The sequence below is a fragment of the Diadema setosum genome, chromosome 8 (assembly GCF_964275005.1).
Source record: "Diadema setosum chromosome 8, eeDiaSeto1, whole genome shotgun sequence".
In the NCBI taxonomy this organism is placed as follows: Eukaryota; Metazoa; Echinodermata; class Echinoidea; order Diadematoida; family Diadematidae; genus Diadema; species Diadema setosum.
The window spans coordinates 8,913,966-8,924,265 of record NC_092692.1 but is presented as its reverse complement, the minus strand read 5'-3'; the positions used below and the strand labels follow the sequence as shown (position 1 = coordinate 8,924,265).

Here is a 10,300-nt window from a genome sequence, read left to right as displayed (position 1 = left end):
CGAGCAGAACAGTATGGGGTGATCAGAGATCTAAGATAAGTAGGAGCTTTCCCTTGAAGACACTTGTATACAATTGTCAAGATCTTGAAAGCAATGCGCTGTGCCACTGGTAGCCAATGTAGCTGCTTCAGCATGGGGGTGACATGATCACCCCCTTGGACCAATTTAATATAGATGCGGACAGGAATAGCATACGTGCTTCGAAGTTAAACGCCTGATTCGCGCCAATGTTCTGACTTATATAATCAAACAACGCACAGAAAGTGACTGAATGAACTGAGTTCTTCATCTACCCATTTTCGTAACTCATATCAGAAGGGATAGCTCTTGAAATCACAGAGAAAATGCCGAATAATAAATCCGCTGGAAAGTCCAAGCAAGGTGACGGTGAATGGACAAATCGGCTTCGGGCAAGTTCGTCGGCTAGTTCCGCTGACACAGACCCCCAGACCTCAGCTGATCATCGAAGTGAGACTTTCCCGTCGACCATGGAAAACGTCAAAAAAACTCTTCAAGCTCAAATAAAGGAGACATTGTGCTCGGATGACATCATTGAAAGAATGCAAGAGGAAATCACCCACGCCATCTTGCAGAAAGTGACACAGAGTGTGTACGAAGCCATTTCACTGGACCTAGCACAGCTATTGGCCGAACAACGTTCAATGAAAGCAAAACTAAAAGCATTGGAAAATGACATCACAAAGGTACAGCATGACAATGAAGAACAGGAGCAGTATTCCAGACGAGAGTGTCTCAGGTTCTGCGGGATTCCAGAATCCAAGAACGAGAACACTGACGCTGTCATCATTGATGTCGTCAAAAACACTTGGGCATTACTCTCCAGTCTTCCTGCATTCATGGCATTGCCAGGAGCCACCGTATCACACCCAGTTCAAGACAGGAAACAGAGCGACAACAGGCACATACAAACCCATCATTGGCAAATTTGCAGCCTACAACACTCGTCAGATGGTCTACGATGTGAAGTCCCGCTTCAAAGGCAGCCCCATCTTCGTGCACGCGGAGGACCTGACGCTGCAGCGACGGACACTCGTCAACGCCGCAGCGAAAAAGTCGTCGATGAAACGGGTATGGACCAAAGACGGAAAAATCACCGCGCTAGTCAAAATCTACGGGAAAGACGACAAGAGAGTCCCAATAAGGAACATTTCTGACATCGAGAGGCTGCAGTAAAGAATGGGTAGCTGTAATACGAACCGGTGAACTAAGACAATCATGAATATTAAGTTAAGTACCCATGTATTGTTTGTGATAAAAAAAAAGAAGTTCAATGCAATCAAAATACACTCTTATGTTTCGTATGTCGGCGATGGTGTCACTTGAAATGCACTACTTAGAGCGAAATCATTTTTGTTTCAGACGATGACTGGATCTGCTGTTGCCTGTCTGAATTACCATTTCATGTAAACGGTGATTGCATCTATAATAATATCTGATGAAGTTTTGCACGTTAATAACGAAAATGCATCCCATAGCGATAAACATCGAGTTTTGGAACCCTGTAAAGCGAAAAGAAATAATGTATTAGCGTCCCTGGAAGAACATAGATAAACTTTGCAGTGCGGATGGAACCAAAGTCACTCATCTAAACTGTCCATCGCTGACAAAGTATTGTGTTTACTCACTTCTCAAACAAATGTCCATGTGTTAACACTGAGTGACGAATTAATGTGTAACGGTTAATCCGTAAAGACAGGGATGACGGGGGGGGGGGGTGGCTGTATAATGTGCAAGAAGAAATTGATTATATTGTAAGATATGACCTGATGGATTCTGAGTTGAAAATGTTAATTATTGAAATAAAGCATGGATTAGGTAAAGCCAGTATTGATTGTTACGTGTTATAGACCTCCTTACTCAAATCTGAGAGCATTTGATTTGCTTGAATCAGTATTTTAGAAGATAGAAAATATTGATTGTTACGTGTTATAGACCTCCTTACTCAAATCTGTGAGCATTTCATTTGCTTGAATCAGTATTTTAGAAGATAGAAAATTTAGATTATGAATGTATATTTCTTGGTGATAATTATGACTTGCGATACAAAGTCTGAAAAAAAAAAAGATTGTGGCAAACCAAAAGGTTGGTTGAGGTGATTGAATGTTATGGTTATGAACAATTAGTGAATTCTGCAACTAGGGATACAGCTACCTCATCTTCCACAATTGGTCTAATGATGACAAATGCAGCAGAAAAAAGTGGCATGGTGGATGTATTGCCATTCACTCTAAGTGATCATTATCTTGTGTATTGTACCCGTGAGTAAAGACGCACTCAAAAAGATGCTCGACATATGTGTAAGGTTTCTCGTAATTTAAAGACGGTCAATTTTGAATTATTAAATGTTTGCGAGGTGTTGAATTTTTAAATGATATGTCGTCTGTAGTATGCGGTGATCTGGTGACAGAAATTGATGTGGATATATTGTATAATAAGTTTGAAGAGGTGATAACTCGTAACATGGATAAATATGCCCCATTGAGGAAAAAACGAATAAAGAAAAAAAAAATCACCTTGGGTCACTGAGCAGTTTCTCGAATTAATCAGACAAAGAAACGTCCAAAAGCGTGTGGCAAAGAAATCACCTCTATCTGATGATTGGAATAAGTATACAAGTTACTGCGAAATAAAGTAACATAAGAACTTCGGAAAGCAAAAAGAAGATTATTGCTAGTTGTGTTGAAAATAGTTATGGTACCTCTGGTGACGTATAGAAATGTTTGAGTTATGTTCTACCTAAAAAACCGGAGACTGAAAGAATAACGTGTACTATAAATGATAACTTTAATGAAAGATTTATGATAAAGGTGAAATACCTGATACACTGTAGATTCAATAAGCACTTCACTAACATAGGCAAGATTATTCAAGAGGACAATGAATTTTGACGATGAAGACTGGAGCAATGGTCTTGGAATCGTTGATAAATGGAAATGATTGTGAGTTGAAAAAAAGATAGATGAGCAAGATGCCTTGAGTTATTTAAATAGCCTCTCTGTTGATAAAGCAACTGGATTGGACAATATTCACGCCATCATTTTGAAGTCAATTGATTAATATTTGTATAAACCGCTGACATATATATGTAATCAGTCAATACAACAAAGTAAGGTGACATTGTCGTGGAAACGATCGCGTATTACGCCAATCTACAAGGGTGGTGAGAAAACTAACATGAGTAACTTCCGACCCATACCTATATTGTCGATTATTACAAAAATTATAGAAAAGTTTGTGTTTGATCAACGGAATGACTTGCTTAATGAGCACCAGTCAGGCTTTAGGCCAAACAGTTTCACTAAGACTGCCTTAATTACCACCACTGAAGACTAGCTGGATAATAATATGGACAAAGGCAACATTGTTGGGAAGGTAATCTTGGATTTAAAGAAAACTTTTGATACGGTTCACTACGGTATCCTCCTGAAGAAACAGGTATGAGTGATGTTGTTGTTGAATGGTTCCGAAGCTATCTTACCAATCGCACACAATGCACTGTTATCAACGGTGTACAATCTAGTCCATGGACAATCACATGTGGAATACCACAGGGGGCAAATCTAGGCCCTTTACTTTTTGTTCTATACATAAACGATCTGCCTTTATCTGTAAAGAAGTGCAAGGTTACATTATACGCAGATGATACCTGCCTGCACTACTCGTGTAGTGATGTGAATAGATAGACAAGCTTTTTAAATAAAGAATTAGTGAGAATACACAGATGGTTAACCAGAAATAAACTCACTCTCAATGTTACAAAATGTGAATTTCTTGTAACATATCGCGGTGCTTAACAATGGAATAACTTATCAGATGATGTTAAGAAAAGTGCATCCCTTTCTATATTCAAAGATAAGGTATATAAATTGTATAGTAATTGTTTGCATTGACCTGTAATATTGTATATGACTACATTTTTTCAGTACCTTAATTCCTGTTGTCTTTTTGTGATATACTCTCTAAAAAGAATCGAGTGAAAATATTCACTCTTAAAGGAGTGAATACAAAAAAGGAGTGAATTTAGAGTGAAATTGGAGTGAATTTTGAGTGAAAATTTTCATTTTCACTCGTTTTGGAGTGACCTCAGGGATCACTCCTAAATCTTCGAGTGATCCCTGAGGTCACTCCAAAATGAGTGAAAATGAAGAGAAGTTTGCTGACTACAATGACAGTTGTAGACAAGGAAATTGAAGGTAAGTTTGACTTAAGGGTTCGGTGATTGAGCCATGGGTTATGTTCAAGACTGTAATGGTGAAGGGAATGGCAGAATATTTTCCACAGAAATTGACATCTAAGATTGATGACATATAATGAATCACAATCAAGATTAAAAGGATGATCAAAAGGAGAGGGTGAACAAGTCGGGATATCAAAAGTCAAGAAATCATGGGCTCCTCCATTTTCATTTGGAAGAAGAGTTGAATACAATCAAGAAAACACTTCAAAAAGAGCTGAAGAGGGATTATTGGAATTATGTGGAATCTCTTTTTTGTTTTTCTACTGACGAAGATAACATGAAATTTCACATTATTGAGGGATTCTGGAGTGTCATCAAGCTCAACAGGACTGGAAACACACGAATAACAGAACTGAAGACTAATGGTACTACAGTCACTGATTCAATGGCAAACGGTGAAGCACTGAATCGACAGTCAAAAGTGCATTCACCAAGGAGACATCCATTCCTGATGACTTTTCAATACTACCTGCAACCTCAGTTTTTCAAGAAATGGAGGATATCAAGTTTACACCTGCTGGTGTGGAAAAAATAGTGTACGAGACTACAAGAAAGGACATTGATCCACTCCTGTAAACTACCATCTCATTTCGCTGATTGAATCTGCTGCAAACTAATGGAACACATCTTAGCTAGCAAAATTATGAAGTACGGGGACAAAATTAACATTACCTTCCACCTTTCATATGATTTTCGTAATAACGTGTCATGCGAACAACATTTATTAGGATTCACAAGCGATCTACACAAGAACGTGGATGAAGGGCGTCAAACAGATTTGTGTGGCGCTCCGACAAAATGAGTCATAAGTCGCACGGGGAGTTTTCCCGTAATGAGCCGAAAATGAAGGGGAAGCACTACTCGGGCCGAAATTTTTTTATGACGGATTTTGATTCCTTTATGTTTTATCTGTTTGTACAGAAAATTTCAGCGTGTGAAAATGAGTACAAGTGTCCCAAATCACCGTTTTTCTGAGACAATTTTTTTCGGTTACATTTTTTTCGAACGCTCGCCTTTGCGTTGCGTTTCGCACCTATTGTTCTTGCCAGATCGAGACTCCGCCTCCGTTGCTAGGGTGTATGCTAATGAGGCATTGCTCTTGACCCCTTTGAAGACAAAACAAAGCATGGTGCGCGCGGCGGCGTCGGCGGCCAAGCGGCGAGGGCTATAGAATTACGCAATAATAGTGAGCTGACCAAGGCTATTGATTGCATGACCAGCGAGTTTCGTTTGATACACGCACTCCATTTCAATGACATGGTGATTGACATGACGCACAAATCGCACTGAAAAAAATAATTCCAACGAACGATCACGCAAAATTTATGATACTTTATCTATGAACTAATACAATGATCACATATCGAACTCGAAACCTTTTTTATGCGTGTGTGTACTTTTACAACGGTTATTAATTGGCTTCATTTATGAATTTGTTCAAATAATCATAACTTTCGTTCCCTGGTATGTGACTTGCTGTTTAAAGTTCATCTCTGAAGATATAGTAGGGCCTAAGTTGTCAATTATTCTCGTCTTTATAAAGTCGACAATTTGTGTGATAATTTGCCAAATGTATGTAATGCGTACTTTTATTTCCCTGGTTAATGAAACTTATTGCCTTATTACTTATGATGGTTTGGGCCGTGACGGCATGGAGAGAAATCGGAAGACAAACATTATTAATGCCCAGATAGCTCGTGTTCCCTTTGGAGGATATTCTGACTCTAGTCATCTGTGTATTTTTTTTAGAAGTAGGACCTATTTGAGAAAGGGACAGAAAGCTGTGTCGCTACTCAAAAGTGTGCTTCTTCATTTTGTTTTGTTTTTTAATCAGAATGTTTGTAATGATAGCTGTTTGCCGTGTATTGCGTGTAGCTGACATGTGAGAGGTCAAGTCTGCAAAGAATTGGGTTGGCTAACAACTTTGCCAAGTAGCAGCGCTAATTGCCCATTGAATTGCGTATTCTGAGGAATTTCGAATGAAAGAACTCGGACGGCAATGTTCACGCCTTGTATCCGAGTAAACCCCGCATCAACGAAGCCTTAAACAATGAAAGGTAAACTTCCTGCTATCAAGGGGTGGATAATCACGCAACCAGTATTCTTTCTTCGCCATTGATAGCAGAATCAATGACGGAATGGAGCAACAGTGTTGGAGGATCGGCATTATGTCTGCTAATTTGTAAAGGAATTTTTCAGTCTCCTTTTGTGTTCAGAACCACAGTCAGTAATGCTAACTTACTCTATCTCCTACAAGCTATCGTTACCATCTTAAAACGTGAATTTTATGAAAGGCTAAAAGTGATCACGGAATCAGTTCTTCCGCGTGACACATGCAGGCTTTTATAATAGCATACCAAGCTTAAATCGTTTACCTGTATAGAAAGGGCGGGGATACACACTTATCGCAATCATCCGGATTTGAGAGTGATACACTCTACTACTTTTCTTCATCTTTCCCCCGACAAAGACCATGGTAATTCAGAACAAACAAACAAACAAACAAACAAACAAACAAACAAACAAGCAGTTGATTTATATCAGAACGTAGAGATTTTTTTTGTGTTTCATGTATGTATAGGTCATATCTTGATGTATAGTAGGCATTTGTTGTCGTTTTTACAGCGTTTCCTAATAAATGCCTTTAGCGAAAACCCAACAAAACTTCTATCAAGGAGGGAAGGAAACTTAAATTTAAATATCACATAGTTTACAAAAATCAGACATGTAAATAAGGCAATCATAGACATCCGCATGGCCGATTGTAATCTCTTACTTTGATTATCAAACATGATCTCCTGCATTTACGTGCTTTTTTCTAATTTCTTGAACTTTGCCCTCATTTTCTCTCTTTTTTTTTAAACAATTGCTCGAAACATTTAAAAATCGTAACACAGTCTGCTATCCCACAACATTATATTCCATTTGATTTGTCACTTATTGTTGGTCGGGTGACGCCAAATGTTGGAATCTCGAGCGATGATACACGGCATTTTGTTTGTTGGTTTTCGTCTCATCGCTCAAAAGAATTTTGACTACGATTACAAGACATAACTGATGGTTTACAGAAGTGATCATCAATTCAGTAAGGATTAGTCAAGTCATGAATTCACTTTACCCATCATGACTGTCTAATCGAACTACGACATTGTTTGGGTAACCGCGCCTTTTTATTCTCATAGTTCAAACTACACTGTAAAAACATGGGTGTTAGATTTAACACCACGGGTGTTAAACCTAACACCGATCAAACTTCAATAAAGGACCACACCCAGAGGTGTTAAAAATGCACTGTGATGGTGTTGAAAAGTGTTCACCTGACACTTCGTGGTGTTAATTTGACACTGTACCAGATGTTGTTTTGACACTGTACTGGTGTTAATTAAAAAATGACACCACATGGTGTTGATTTGATACTTGTTGGTGTTAAAGGGGAAGGCTAGTAACTGATCAGTGGGAATCAGTGGAAATGCTGGGAGATGATTGTTCCAATCCTTATGGGATTCATTCAAGAGTCCATTGTATATCTGTTGTTGTGTGAAAATGATTTGCTTCAGAACGGTCTCATATTCAAGTAATGTGCAGATTAATGCTCCGTCACTGACCAGGGACGCTAACCTGGAAGCATTAAACTGCACATTACTTCAATATGAGACCATTCTGAAGCAAATCATTTTCACACAACATTAGATATACAATGAACTCTTGAATGAATCCCATAAGGATTGGAACAATCATCTCCCAGCATTTCCACTGATTCCCACTGATCAGTTACTAGCCTTTCCCTTTAATATCAATGGTTTAACACCCGTCCAGCTTCAATAAGGGACCACACCAGCTGGTGTTACTTTGGTGTAAAATTATTTTCACATTTTTTCAAAAATCTAGTATTTCAACGTAAAATTCTTGATCGTCTTGTTTAAATTAAAAATCAACAAGAAGTGCAGTTACTAAGAAACTCTTCAAAAAACAGTTTAAAATTTGGAAATGACACCCGGGGTGTTGATTTAACACCATAAATGAGCACCGAAAATTTAACACCAGCTCGGTGTTCACTATTTAACACCGGACTTTTTGCAGTGTAATTCTTGACATAATCAAAACAAATAATTCTTTATTAAATTTCTCAAAATACTCAATAGACGGCCTAAGTCAAAACTTTCTACAAAGATTGCCTATACGGCAATCTTTACTAGCCTAAACAAGTTTTCTAGAGCTATCAGTTCCCCCTATGACAATGACTTCGATCGCGTTTTGAACTTGTATCGAACTACTTTCAAAACAGCTATTACCTTTGTAGTTCGATTAATAAACCAGTCTTTTGAATTCATAACCAACATTCGTAATCGTAATAATACAGTAACATAGTACTGCATGTCAATAAAAGTTGGAAAATGTAAATGCTATAATAGTAGCGCAAAAAAAAAAAATGAGTAACGATTATCTTCATACATTCTAATTCCTAGTGATGTCGCTACGAAAATGACACATGGTTTGGTTCGAGCAAATAAAAGTAAAAAGGAATGGGATATACTTCTAATGATTGTACCACGCCGTAAAATGCATTTCACTGTATTTTGTAACATTTGGTTACGTTTCTGTGCGCTTTACGTATACGGAAAATAAAAGGCAGATTGGTGCTATTAACATGCTAACACGCAACGCATTCAAAATGTTTGTTTGAAATACACCGTATACAATATAATGTTTTAGTATACGGTTTGAAACTTTGAATTTGCGAGTCCTTTATGAAATTATGAGCAGGGCTATTACATTATCAAGCAAAAATTAAAGTATTTAGGGATTCGGATTTGCGCAGGAGACTAACAGTGCTATATATGGCGATCGTTCGCAACAGAGACAATCCTCTTCAATAGATATACAATGTAATTCTGTTTTCATGAATTGAAAGAGAAACGAAGAGAAGTCAACTTTTTAACTTCATTTAGCTTTCTCACCAATTGAACTTGATTTGATCTGCCATGCATGATATCGCTGTGTGCTCTATTAATTATATTAAATCATTTAATCGGCGTGCTTGTTTTTTATGCAGAATATCACAGGTAAGTTTAATTCATTGAAGTTCATAATGTTTGTACATATGGCGTGTTCGTTGTTTTCTATTTTCATTTTTATAATATATCACGTGTCCATTATCTGATTCTGACCACGAAAATATGGCGACTGTTTAAATGCGGAGCATGTACTGGAAAACTGTAATGTCTCCTGCCAGTATAGACAAACTAATTTCTAGTCTATCCCCGCTTAAAATTGAAATGAAATTGAACAAAAAACAAAAAACAAAACGAAGTTCGACTTTCAATAGATTTCAACCGTTTTGTATAGTGCCTGATTCATGTAATGGACACAATTCTTTAGCACATAAGCAATCACACAACTTTCGTGAATAGATGTGTCTTAATGATTGCATTTCATGGAAGAAAACTCGTCTCCTTGCCTGAATTTTAGCTTCTTCCTGTTCAAGCTCGCGTGAAAGAAATAGTTGAACATCAATCGCAATCATTAAGAGAGGCACATCCTTAGAAATAAGCACAGGAGTACTGAGACACACTACGAAATAAAAAGGGCCTTTTATCGCTATTGCAGCGCATGACATTGAAATGCTTTTTTTTTCCTTGGGGGAGGGGGGTAATACAATTGATTATTCTGAAGGTTCGTTAATCACACAATGAAATATGGTTTGCCATTAGCTTAGGTTCGTTAACAAGAAAATTAAATGCGGTTCCTTTCCGGTAGTTCCTTTACCCGAAAGTAATCAAGCAATCATTTTTTTTTTCTGATAAGGTTTGTGAATACAAAACGAAGTGAAGAAGGCCTAAGTATTAATTCCGAATATTTTTCAGTATTATTATTTATGATCCACTTCTCAAACGCAGAAAGATTGTAACTGCACATGTGATGTAAAAAAAAAATAATTCCGCTTAAGCTACAAGTTAATTGTTTTTTATATGCTATGCTATTTGAAAAGTGACTGAGAATCATTGTAAACCCAACGTGAAGCTGTCAAGCCTACATCAACCT

At 37.6% G+C, this 10,300-nt stretch overlaps 1 pseudogene; it reads left to right on the top strand.

The window, feature by feature from the left end:
• Positions 1-344: 344 nt before the first annotated feature.
• On the top strand, positions 345-1,194 carry LOC140231792 (uncharacterized; annotated as a pseudogene).
• The last annotated feature ends 9,106 nt before the right edge of the window (positions 1,195-10,300 follow it).